Consider the following 13,636-nt stretch of genomic DNA (forward strand, 5'->3'; position numbering starts at 1 on the left):
AATGACTTCTCCACAAATAATGAAATATTGGAGGAAAAATATTAAAAACAAATATTTGATTTTATTTGGATTTTATTTGATTTTATTCGAATTAGGAAAAATACGCGTTTTTCAAAATTGCATTTTAGGCCTACATAAATGTTCATTTTGTCCGGCATATTTTTAGAGGATTGGGAAAATTTATTTCGGGATTTTTGGAGTCCGTTTAGTATTTATTTTCTTACATTTTTTGCACGTCTGAATTAATTTTTTTTTTTTAAAGTCAACCGCCTTACGGGCCGTGTCCGACCCGGACACCTCAGCCCGGCCGGCCTTTAAAGCCGCGGCCTGAGCCCCACCTCAGCCCAAGTCGCCGCCGCCCCGAAACCCTAGGCGCCGCCGCCGCCCGCGCCGCCGCCGCCCGACCCGCCACCCGCCGGAGCCCCGCCGTCGTCCGCCGCCGCCCCCCGGAGCCCCGCGCCTCTCGCCTGACGCCGCCACCCGCCAGAGCTGCTCGCCGCCGCTGCCGTCACGTGAACCCAGGTAGCCACCGGTTTTTCTTGAAAAACCGTTCGGTTTTATTTCGAAACCGAGATGCGTTTTTTTATATTAGATCGGTATATTTTTTCCGGTTTAGTTAAATAGCGAACGCCCGTTCGTTCGTTCATTTTAACGAACGGTTTTCATTTTTTTTACAGACAGTGAACGTTCGATCGTTAGCCTGTTCGTCAGTTTTTCTTTTTCTCGGATTTTCCGCGATTATTCCTGATCGCGATTTCCGATCTGTTTTTCGTTTTAGTATAACTTTTCGCTCGTTTATCGGAATCAGGCGATTCAAGCGCCTAGAGTTTCATCTCGAAATTCGCTTTCCATTTAAACCAACTCAAAAAAGTTTTTGCTACTATAAAATTTGACTTAGATCCAGATTACTAAACGAAGCTTGTTTCTTTCGCCGTTTGACCTTCGTTGCTTCGTTTGAATTGATTCTTTTTGCAAACCGGAGTTCTTAAGTTGAATTTTCTGGTTAGATCTCTTATTTTGAGTTTTATTTCATGCACCCTTGCTTGATTGCTTATGTATGTATTGTTTGTTTGCGATAGAGTACCCGGAGTGCGAAGCGTTCTACTACGAGTCTTAGTTTTCACAGATCATCAGCAAGGCAAGTAACACTTTGATCATACTTTTCATCACCCAGTTTTATTGGATTAGATTAATCCTCAAACAGTTGCATGATTAGGATCTGATTTATATGTTGGTTTTGGGAAGTAGATGAGGTAGTACCTATTGTCCTGTTTACTATTAAACCTTTGGGAGTTACTTCTACGTTTGCTTATATTGCTATGCTATGCTCGTAGACGTGGATTGGGTTTGAGTGAATTCTTCATGACAGATGTTGATTGAGGCACCTGGAGAAACCGGTGTTGCCTGTATTTTTGGATATCCCTTAGTACCCGTGTGATCATCCTATGGACCGCCACCCAGACTCAAAGGGAACATGAGATTATTCATGCTAGAAACTTCCGTGTGCAGCCACAAGCTATTATGGGCTCTAGCATAGTTGAGTAGGTTACATGACCTCTTGAAGAGGTGGGCTAGCAGATGTAGGGGAAAGTAGGTGTAACTGTCCACCCGGAGTAAAGAGTAGTGTTTCTGAAAGACTGTGTCTCGGTCATCCGTTTCTCAAACACCATGTAGTGCGAGAAATCAAGAGGAGGCGATCGAGTCTTGTGGGGAAAAGTGCACAATCCTCTGCAGAGTGTACAAACTAATCATGATTAGCCGTGTCCCCGATTATGGACATCTTGAGTATCTAGTTCTTGGATTATCATGTGAATCTCATCATCATGTTACTTAATTTAATTTGATTGGGTTAATCACGTTCTTAATTGGGATTGAGTTGGAGGTACCTTCTCAATGTTTAACAACCACCACGATAGTTAAATAAAATTTATTCGTTTGTGGTAGGGAAAAATTGGCTTTTCGCAAAACTGTAACCATAGAGCTTTCCACCAGCCAAATATGCATGTAGTGATAGCATTATTCTATTCATTACTCTCTATGTGTTACTTTGCCAGCATATTCCATGTGCTGACCCATTTTCGGGGTGCAACATATCATGTTGCAGACTTTTCAGACGACGAGTAAGGAGCCTTAGGTCGTGGTCTTATACTCAGTGATGCCGTTGGAGTTGATGGACTCACTTTATCTTCCAAGCCTTCCGCTGTTATCGTATTTTAGATGGCCTTAAGCCATATTTATTGTATTGAGTTCTCTTGAACTATTCGATGTAATAAGTGTGTGATTGCTACTCTGTTATAAATCCTTCAAAGTACTGTGCTTGTCAGCATTACCGATCCAGGGATGACACTGATGCACAGAGACTAGACTGTTTGAGGTCTGGTCGCTACACTCATGGAGAGCCTACACCACCTCTGCCACAAGACGGCGCCCTGGCACCAAGACGCGCGGCCCCCCGGCGTGACCCACCATGTCCGGCGCCCGCGCGAGAAGAAAGAAGCTGCCAAGAAGTCCCACCGCCGCGGGAGAAAGCTCCTGCGCTCCCTAGGGCTCTCAAGGATGGCGCACGCTCGTGGCTCCTGAACCTGCCTCCATGCTCAATCTCCTCCTGGAACGAGATACGTGACCGCTTCGTCGCCAACTTCCAAGGCACTCGCGACCGCCCGCGGGTGACCTACGCCGCGTCAAGCAGCAGCCAGGGGAGACCCTCCAGAACTACATCCAGCGCTTCAACAACGGTCGCCTCAAGATTCCCAAGGTGACAGACGAGGCCATCATCTCGACGTTCTATGATGGCGTCCGCGACGTCAAGATGAAGGTGGAACTCGCCATCCACGAGGAGCTGTGCACATCTCTGGAGCTGTTCAACATGGTGACCAAGTGCCCAAGAGCTGAGGAGGGACGCCTTTCCCTCCTCGAGCTCCCCGCTGCCGACCCGGAGGAGAAGAAAGCCAAGGCCAAGGACGTGAAGCGCAAGGGAGCGGCCATATTCGCGGCGGAGCCGAACACGAAGTGCGGCTGCGACCAGCCCGAGTTGTCCAAGAGCAGCCGGCCGTTCTGCGCCTTCCACAACGTGCACAGCCACAACACCAACAATTGTCAAGAGCTTAGGGCCATTCGCGACGGATGCTTCGATCGACGCCCCGAGCGCAATGACCGAGGCGACGCCCGAGGAGGAGGACGCTGGGACGAATGGGGCCCATGCCAGGAGTGGCACGACCGGCCTCGTGAGGACCGCTGGTAGGATCAGCCTCGCGAGGGTGCCTGGAGGGATCAGCTTCGCGAGGACAATCCTTAGGACAAAGCTGGGCTTCCTCCGCTGACGCTACCACCAAGAAGGAACGACGACCAGCATCAAGACGAGGGGGCTGGGGGCTTCCAGGAGCCGCACGCTATCGCCTGCATCTTGGGCAGAGCTCAAGCCCCAGCCTCACAATGTATCTTCAAGCAGTTTGCTCACGAGGTGAACGCAATCCTCCCCAAGCTCGAGACCACACGCCCGCTCAGGTGGCCCAAGTGCGCTATTACCTTCAGCTCGGCAGACCATCTCAAGTGCGCGGCCACTGCTGGTGCTGTCCCGATGCTTTGTTCACCCGTCATCAGCAACGTGCAAGTCACCAAGACTCTCATCGACTGTGGCGCAGGGCTTAACGTCCTATCCGTCGAGATGTTCGACAACCTTCAAGTGCCCTACGATCAGCTACAGCCTACCAAGCCTTTCTCAGGAGTGACCGACGGCTCCACCACCCCGATAGGACAGGTCCGCCTCCCAGTCACCTTCGAACAACGCGACAACTACCGCACCGAGCTCATCGACTTCGACGTCGCCCACATCCGTCTACCATACAATGCCATCCTTGGGTATCCAGCCCTGGCCAAGTTCATGGCGGTGACCCACCACGGCTACAACGTCCTCAAGATGCCAGGAAGCGGTGGAATCATCACAGTCCCCTGCGAAGAAAGAGTTGTGGTGTGCTCCCTCGAGCGTGCCTTCCAAGCTGCAGCAATCGAAGACCCCGACAGCAAGGGCGAGTACCCTCCTGAGGCCATCCCCAAGAAGAAGAAGCAGCTGCTCCGCACAGCGCCTCAGGGGAGCGGCGCCTCAAGTGGTGCCACGTCAGGATCGACGCCCGCACCTGGGGCGCCTCCCTCTATCGCATAGGAAGGCGTGCCCGGCGCCCTCCTCGGGCAGGGCTCTGGGGCTCTCTTCTGGAGGGCCTCAGGCCTTGCCAACATTACGAGGGAGGCGCTCGGGCACCATTTGGGGGCGTGCTTCGTGGCACATTTCCCTGAGGAGGACACAGGGCGAGGAGCGCCCCGCGCTCAGGAGTTCATTACCAAGACCACTCAGGAACTGCAGTATGCAAGGGCCATGCGCGGCAATCGCTGCTCATCTGGTGCAGCCCCCCATCCAGGCGAGGATGCTGGGCTGCGCGTCTGCATCAACGTCCCAGGGCTCAACAGGGCCGCGTCTCAGGAGCTCTTCTGGCCTTCGCGCGTGGGACGCTGCGAGGGCCCACCGCACAGCTACGTTCGCATGCCATTCGGCCTGCCGAGCGTGGCATCCGCCTACGAGCGCAACTTGCGGCGCGTCCTGGCGGCTCAGGAGGCCAGGCACCACGCAGTCCTGGCAAAGATGGAGACGGTCGTCAAGGAACCACCTGGACCCCCAGAGCCTCCCGAGGTTCAGGGCCCCGGTGGCTCGTGAGGAGCAACCCCTTCGCCACGCACCTTCAACTGCCCCAACACCCCTTCTGCAACGGAAGCAGGTGACATTTTCCAAGTTTATTTAGCTGGGAGCGCCCTAAGGGCTGCATCATTCCCAGGCCGTGTGGGTCCGTCCCTGCGGCATGTATCCCTTTTTATGTCTTTAGCTTACCTTGCTGGGGGCGCCCTGTCGGTGTCAAAACTGGCGGATCTTGGGTAGGGGGTCCCGAACTGTGCGTCTAGGATCGATGGTAACAGGAGACGGGGGACACGATGTTTACCCAGGTTCGGGCCCACTCTATGGAGGTAATACCCTACTTCCTGCTTGATTGATCTTGATGAATATGAGTATTACAAGAGTTGATCTACCACGAGATCGTAATGGCTAAACCCTATAAGTCTAGCCTATGTGTATATCGTAATGAATGTGTCCTATCCGGACTATGCTCTCTGGTTTATATAGACACCGGAGAGATCTAGGGTTGCATGGGGTCGGTTACATATGAAGGAATCCTCATAGTTGATCGCCTAGCTTGCCTTCCACGCCAAGGAAAATCCAATCCGGACACGAGTATGGTCTTCGGTCTTCATGTCTTCACAACCCATCAGTCCGGCCCATGTATAGCAGGACGGACGCCCGAGGACCCCGTAGTCCACGACTCCCTCAGTAGCCCCTGAACTTGGCGTCAATGAGGAGGAGTCCGGCGTGCAGATTTTCTTCGGCATTGCAAGGTGGGTTCCCCTTTCTCCGAACTCCAAGATAGTCTTCGAATGTAGTAGATATATCCGGACCTGTATGTATTGTTGCAGAAAATATACGAGCCTAATATATTGGCAACCGTTTATGATATCACGCCTGCCCGGTCACTATTTCCAACCGTTGGCTGGCGCGTCGCCCCACGTCTCGGGACGCGGTTTTATTGGCTTGTCTTTCCAAGGCAGAGATCATGTTCCCTTATTCACCGGATTTTCTTTAATGCAGGCGTGGGTAACCCAACCGTCCCCTGGGTACAACTCTCTGGAGATTGGTAAGTTTCGAGACCCAGGTGGTTACGCTTAGTGCTTGGGGTCTTTAAACAGGGTCTCAGACTCGTCTTCTTCCTTTGTGCTCGCTTCTTCCTCAACCCTAGCCACCCCGAGTTCCAACCCTCGGGTTCCCATCACCACCAGCCCCAATCATGTCCGGATCCAGCCGTCCAGGCTGGTGGGTGGCTTCTTCTGTCACAGAGGAGGATATTATGAAGTTCCGCGCAGCGAGGTATCTGACCCCGGAAATCCTCCATCGGCTTCCTGCATAGGGGCAGGTCATTCCTACCCCCAAATCCAGCGAGAGGGTAGTGTTTGTGGCCCATTTCCTCCATGGGTTAGGGTTCGCGCTTAACCCCTTCGTCCGGGGGCTCATGTTTTACTATGGGTTAGACTTTCACGATATGGCCCCGGACTCTATTCTCCTCATCTCGACATTTATCGTCACATGCGAGGCCTTCCTCCGGACTCCTCCGCACTTTGGTTTGTGGCTCAAGACCTTTGACGTGAGGTCGCAGGTGACAAAGGAGGAGCAGGCAGAGTGCAGCAACGTTACAATAGGCAAGCTTGCCGGCGCGGTTTGGTTTAAAGGATATTTCGCCAAGTCTTCCGACCTATGGCAGCAGGGGTGGTTTTATATCAATGAGCTGCGGGGCTCCAAGTGGGCAGCTATGCCTGCGTTCCGACTCGGCCCTCCAATTCAGCTTGCTTCATGGATCAATAAGGGACTGAACTGGGGATCCGTCAATGAAGTGCAGACTCTGCAAGATCGTGCCCAAAGCCTTACCGAGAAGGGCATCGGTCTTGTGAACGTCGTTCAAGTAATGCTAGTCCGCCGGACCCTGCCATGTCAGCGGCGTCCTCTCCGTATGTGGGAGTTTAATCCTGAAGGACGGCGGACTCTTCAGCACTTCCTCGGCACTACGCATGAGGGAATGTGGAAATTATATTTCAGGGAACGAGAGCAAAGGCCGGACACCACCGAATATGTTGGCCTTGACTGCAATCATCCGGACACCACGGTGGGTATTCGATCTCCGCACACCTTTCATTCGAGTATCTCTTGGTAAGATATTGAACAACCCGTCTCTTCACAGGACTGGATAAAGAAAGCGGTGTTGATCTGGTGTCCGGCGCCCCTTCCCGAAGACTCTGCAAACGCCCTACTAACGAGGATGCTGACTCCGACACCGTACCAGGTGTCTGCAGAGGAGGGCAAAGGTGCAGAGGAAGCCTGCCATGGTAGGAAGAGGGTTGCTTCTGAAGGTCGGAAGGGGAAACCTTCCAAGAAAGGAAAAACGCCATCGACGGGCGGCTTGGGCCGGGCAAGCGATGTTGACGTGGCGCTTTGTGATGAGGATGAACCTCTGGCCAAACCGTAAGTGCAGCAGGGTACTTTAATGATACCCCCTTCCTTTCTTATTACTGAAGTAATCCTCCGACATACGTATGTCCTCGCAGGTCAACGCCTGGTGTTTCCCAATCGTCCTCCTGTTCGGTAGACCTTCTTCCAGAGATGATGGAGAGTGATACGCCCTCCCCGGCCCCCTCGCCCAAAAGGGCAGATGATTCTGAGGTATCGTCCCGGGGGGCTCCTCTCGGTCAACAAGCAGTGCAGGAAACAAAGAGGGCATAACCCGAAGGTGGTGCCTCTGTCCCTCAGGGTTCAGGGATCAAGCATGGCGGCCCCGCCCTATCCGGTTTAGAGCCGGAGACTATCCTGGGGGCGAGTGGGCGGATTCCTTCAAAGGAATACCTTACTCCTGCGGTGGCTTCCGAAGACCCAGAAGTGCCGGATATGCTGACGGACATGCTGCGATGATCGTCCATTTTGGAGGAACACCGTGCCTTGATGGTTACGGTGGTCGTAAAGGTTCTATCCACGAAGAGCGGTTTGAACGAGGCCTTCACGAGCCTCCTAAGGGGTTTTGAGGTTTGTGATGTAGTTTTGCCAATTGAATAATATTAACAGAATGCACCTGTTGTATATGCCGTAGCCCCTGAGACTTGGATTGCCTTCCGACGGAAGGGATCGGAGGATCAAAAAGATATGCTCAGTTGCTAACCTTGATTTAAATTGGAGTATAGGCTGCCTCCCCTCCTGCGGCTACCAGAAATACGGAAGAGGCTGAACTGCAGCGAAAGCTGGATATTGTGGAGGTGACATTGCATTAATCAACAGGCGTCTTGATGACTCGCAAGGTATATATGTCGAGCATTCCTTACACCAATGTGCTTGTAATTTGGGCCTGACGCCGAAAAGGGTTTATATGAAATGTGCATGACTGCAGATGGTGCTGCCGCCGTTGAATCTCTTTGGGCGGAGGTAGCTCGGGCCAAGGAGCAGGCCCGGCGTAGTGATGCGGCTGCCGAGAAGGCATCGGCGGATCTAAGAGCCGAACAAGCAGCTCGGCGCCAAAGTGAGGAAAAGATATCCGCACTGGCACTTGAATTGAAGAGTACTGCCAGCCGCTGTGAATTCCTTGAGAAGGAGAATAAAGCCAAAATGGCTGAGCTTGATAAGGCCGTACGAGAGGCGAGTGAAGCTCGGTCTGAATCTAGGGCAGCTCGTGAAGAGATTCGGCAAGCTAAGGAAATAGTGGCCGGTAAGCCCTTTTTACTTCAGACCAAGTTTGGTGTTCCAGACTATGTTCAGCTGAACCAGGTCTGGAGTTCTCTGGCTGAATATTTGGACTTGCCGAAGAGTGCTTCCGATGCGGCGCAATATTACCGCGCACAAGAGGGGTATGCAACAGAGAAGCTTTTCTGGTCACAGTTCGGCGCTTCGAAGCGCCCTCTGTTTCTCAATGAACAGATGTCCTAGTGGGCCGAGCTTCATAGGATATCTGGCGACGCCATGAAGAACGTCATAATCCAGCTGTGGCCAAGTGAGCCTATTCCGAGTAGTTATTTTGGCCTGGTGCGGAGGCTTGTTGACGCGGTGCCACATATTGACGCTGTGAAGCGGTCTGTGTGCATTGAGGGTGCATGGATGGCCTTTGCCCGAGTCAAAACATTTGGGGAAAGATGAAGGCCATTGATGTTGCTGCGAGGAGTCCACCCGAGGGCCAGGACCGTAATGAGACGGAGCTCTATTTTGAAGATGTCTTAGATGCCGCCCGCTTAATAGAGGGTCAATGCTCAAAAGATATAATGTTCGAGTGATTTATATAATGATGTAATAGACAACCTTATAGTTAATCTATTTATATTTTGCTCGAAAGCATGAATTCCTCCTCTGTGGCCGTTTTAGTATAATCTGAAAGTTTTCCAGTCGTCGGCTTCAGCCCCCTCGTAGGAAGTACGGGGGTATTCGGAAAAGCATTAAATCACTCTTTATCCAACGTATTGGTCTATAAAGGAGGTGATAATGCGGCGAACCTGGCAATCAGACTATAGGGCGTTAACACTTTCACTTAACCATAGGAGTTTTATGGTGGGGCTACGAGGTAACCCCTGGTATGTATACGGCTTATAGTGCCTTACATATGTTGATCTAAAAAAGATCCCTCGTGTGACACGGAGAATCACTAAAGATTCGAATAAGTCGTCAAGTGGTTGACCAGCTCTCGCCGCATCATGACAGTCAGTTTTCGGCTTTCTCTACTGAGGTGCTCATCCGGTCTAGGCCAGGGCACAATCGCAGTAGTTCTCCCTTACTACCCTAGCCGATAGAGCGGAACGCAGGGTAGCAAGCCCAGGAGCCGGGCAACCCAACTATTGACCAAAGACAATGATTTGGAGCTGATGCATATAAGGCTAACTTGCGACGCCGAAGTACGCTATAGAGCTATTCGGACTTTTACTGGCGACTCGTTTGTTCCCATACCGGGCCCCTGGCAAGTTATGCCGAGGCACGTCTTGTAAGTCAGCCGTTACGGCCGGACTCGTTGGAGAAAGAGCATGAAATATAAGTTCGGGTAAAGTTTACTTGGTGAGGGAGTCCTGGATTAGGGGGTCCTCGGACAGCCGGACTATATGCTTTGGCCGGACTGTTGGACAATGAAGATACAAGATTGAAGATTTCGTCCCGTGTCCGGGTGGGACTCTCCTTTGTGTGGAAGGCAAGCTTGGCAATTCGGATATGTAGATCTCCTCCCTTGTAGCCGACTCTGTGTAACCCTAACCCCCTCCGGTGTCTATATAAACTAGAGGGTTTAGTCCATAGGACAACAACAATCATAATCATAGGCTAGCTTCTAGGGTTTAGCCTCTACGATCTCATGGTAGATCAACTCTTGTAATACTCATATCATCAAGATCAATCAAGCAGGAAGTAGGGTGTTACCTCCATCGAGAGGGCCCGAACCTAGGTAAACATTGTGTCCCCCGCCTACTGTTAGCATCCACCTTAGACGCACAGTTCGGGACCCCCTACCTGTGTTCCGCTGGTTTTGACACCGACATTGGTGCTTTCATTGAGAGTTCCACTGTGCCCTCACCATAAGGCTTGATGGCTCCTTCAATCATCGGCAACGATGCGATCCATGGTGAGGTTTTCCCCCCCGGACAGATCTTCGTATTCGGCGGCTTCACACTGCGGGCCAACTCGCATGGCCATCTGGAGCAGATCGAGAGCTACGCCCTTGGCCGTCAGGTTAGGTTTGGAAACTTAAACTATACTACCGACATCCGCGGAGACTTGATCATCGACGGATTCGAGTCCGTGTCAGGTGCACCGCACAGTCACGACAAGCATGACTTAGCTCTGCCGTCGGACAATGTTCGGGAGATCACACCGGTGGCAGCTCCGGCCCTCGATCCGGAGCAGATCGCGCCGTCCGTGGACGGGCGGATGGACCCCGTCACGGAGGCTGCACACTCAGCGCCGATACAGCAGAATACTGACTTCACCTCTTACGAGACCTATGTTGCCGAACACTTGGATTCGTCCCCGGCCACGGGCTCCAAACCGCATGCGTCCGTGCCTACCAAATCTGATTGGGCACCGATCGTGGAGTTTACCTCCGCGGATATTTTCCAGCACTCGCCCTTGGGCGACTTGATAGATTCTTTAAAGTCTCTCTCCTTGTCAGGAGACCCTCGGCCGAACTATGTCCGGCTCGAGTGGGAAGCGGACGACGAAGAAATTCGTTCCCCAGCCACCACCCACTTAATAGCCACTCTCGGCGATTTAACCGACATGCTTGATTTCGACTCCGAAGACATCGACGGTATGGACGACGATGCAGGAGAGGAACAGGAACCACTGCGCACAGGGCGCTGGACAGACACTTCATCACACGATATATATATATGGTGGATACACCCAAAGAAAACAATGCCGAGGAACGGAAGGATGCAGCGAAGGATAGTTCCCTCGTGAAGCAACCAAAGTGACGACATAGGCGCCGCTCCAAACCCCGCCTCGGCAAAAATAGCGATAACGGCGCAAGAAAGAATAATACCCCGGTTGGCTCCAAATGAAACGACGACCACATGGATCCAGCGACAGAGCAGGATGAACCAGCGGACGACGAACATAGTACGAAGCCGCTGTCCGATCACGGCGACACCAAGGGTAAAGCTAATCAACCTGTCTCCGGAGAGGAGAACAGTCCGGACGACGATGCACACATCATCCCGGAAAGGCACTTGGAGCAAGAGAACCTCCATAGAAGGCTTATTGCCACCGCAAGGAGTCTAAAGAAGCAGAAGCAAAGGCTTAAGGCCGCGCAAAATACACTCAACAGTAGATGGAACAAAGTGCTCAACACTGAAGAAAAGTACGGCGGCAATCGCCACACAAAGAGCTATCCAAAGCGCAAGTTGCTGCCTGAATTCGACGATGAAGCTTTAGAGCCTATACAGCCGAAAAATAAAATGGCCGATCAGCCGGATCGACCACCTCGTGGCCGCGATAGGGCGGCTAACGATGTCGCACATAAGTCAGCACATGATTTATGTGAGGACTTGCACCAAAACGCTGTTATGACCAGGTCCATCTATGGATCCAGGAAGCGCGCTCCGGCACAGGATAAAAACCAAACACTACAACCGTCAGAATGCCATGACACATCCAAATACAGGGGTGCCGCGCACCCCCTATGCTTCACTGATGAGGTGCTGGATCACGAATTTCCAGAGGGATTCAAACCTGTGAACATAGAGGTGTATGACGGAATGACAGACCCTGGGGTCTGGATTGAGGACTTTATCCTTCATATCCACATGGCTCGTGGAGATGATCTCCACGCCATCAAATATTTGCCCCTCAAGTTGAAAGGACCAGCTCGGCACTGGCTGAAGAGCCTCCCCGAAAACTCAATTGGAAGTTGGGAAGAGCTTGAGGATGCTTTTAGGGCTAATTTTCAAGGGACCTATGTCCGACCTCCGGATGCAGACGATTTAAGTCATATCATTCAACAGCCCAGAGAGTCAGCCCGAAAGCTTTGGAACAGATTCCTCACTAAGAAGAATCAAATTGTCGACTGCCCGGACGCCGAAGCCTTAGCGGCTTTCAAACACAGTGTCCGGGACGAATGGCTCGCCAGACACCTCGGCCAGGAAAAACCGAGGACAATGGCAGCCCAAACAAGCCTTATGACCCGCTTTTGCGCGGGCGAAGATAGTTGGCTGGCCTGTAGCGGCACCAGTGACCCAGGCACATCTGAAGTCAGGGATGGCAATGGAAAACCACGACGCAATAAAAGCAAGCGTCGAAACAATGAAGACAGCCCAGACAACACGGCGGTAAACGCCGGATTCAGGGGCTCTCGACCCGGTCAATGGAAAAAGCCATTCAAAGGCAGCAGAGATGGACGGTCCAGCCTAAACAAGATTCTAGACAGATTATGTCAGATTCCTGGCACCTCCGACAAACCTACAAATCACACCAACAGAGAATGCTAGGTCTTCAAGCAGGCCGGAAGCTAAACGCCGAACACAAGGGGAGGGAGACACCAAGTAAAGACGAGGATGAGCCTCGCCAGCAAAACACTAGGGGACAGAAAAAATTCCCACCAGAGATCAGGACACTGAACATAATTCACGTAACAAAAAGGAGGAGCAAATGCGCACTCCGAGACACACGCGCCGTAGAATCCGTCAGCCCCAAGTTCAACCCTTGGTCGGCCTGCCCGATCACTTTTTATCGCAGGGATCACATGACTAGTATCCGGCATGGAGGATCGGCTACCTTGGTGCTAGACCCAATAATTGACGGATACCATCTCACCCGAGTCCTTATGGACAGCGGAAGTAGTCTTAATCTGATATATCAGGACATAGTCCGCAAAATGGGGATAGACCCGACAAGAATCAGCCAAAGCAATACTACCTTTAAAGGAGTAATACCAGGCCCAGAGGCCCGCTGCACGGGCTCTCTAGTACTAGAGGTTGTATTTGGTTCTCCCGAGAACTTCCGAAGTGAAGAGTTAACCTTCGACATCGCTCCATTCCGAAGCGGCTATCAAGCACTAATCGGAAGAACGGCCTTCGCTCATTTTAATGCAGTACTGCATTACGCTTATCTTAAGCTTAAGATGCCCGGTACATGTGGCATCATCATAATTAGCGGAAACACAGAACGTTCCTTACGTGCGGAAGAATGTGTGGCGGCTTTAGCAGCCGAACACTGAACGGCCTATCCAACCAGAATAAATGATCGGTCGTCAAGACCGCGGACACGTCTAGACGAGTCCGGCGCACCCCTAGCGGTAATAGCTCAGATAAACCTGAGACTGGGTCGATGGATATACCCCCATAGGTGGTGCTAGGGGCTTCCCGCATGTAAAAAGAACTACAGTTCGGCTTGACCTTATTTAGATCGAATTTTAATGGTTTATTAAGAATAACCAATTTTTCGCACGAAAACTTTCACGTGGGCTTTTTTCTCTTACAGATGATCATCGTGCTACACCCTTCTAGGATACGGCACAATGGAGACATAGGCGCAGACGTGCAG

The sequence above is a fragment of the Triticum aestivum genome, chromosome 6D, assembly GCF_018294505.1.
Source record: "Triticum aestivum cultivar Chinese Spring chromosome 6D, IWGSC CS RefSeq v2.1, whole genome shotgun sequence".
NCBI lineage: Eukaryota > Viridiplantae > Streptophyta > Magnoliopsida > Poales > Poaceae > Triticum > Triticum aestivum.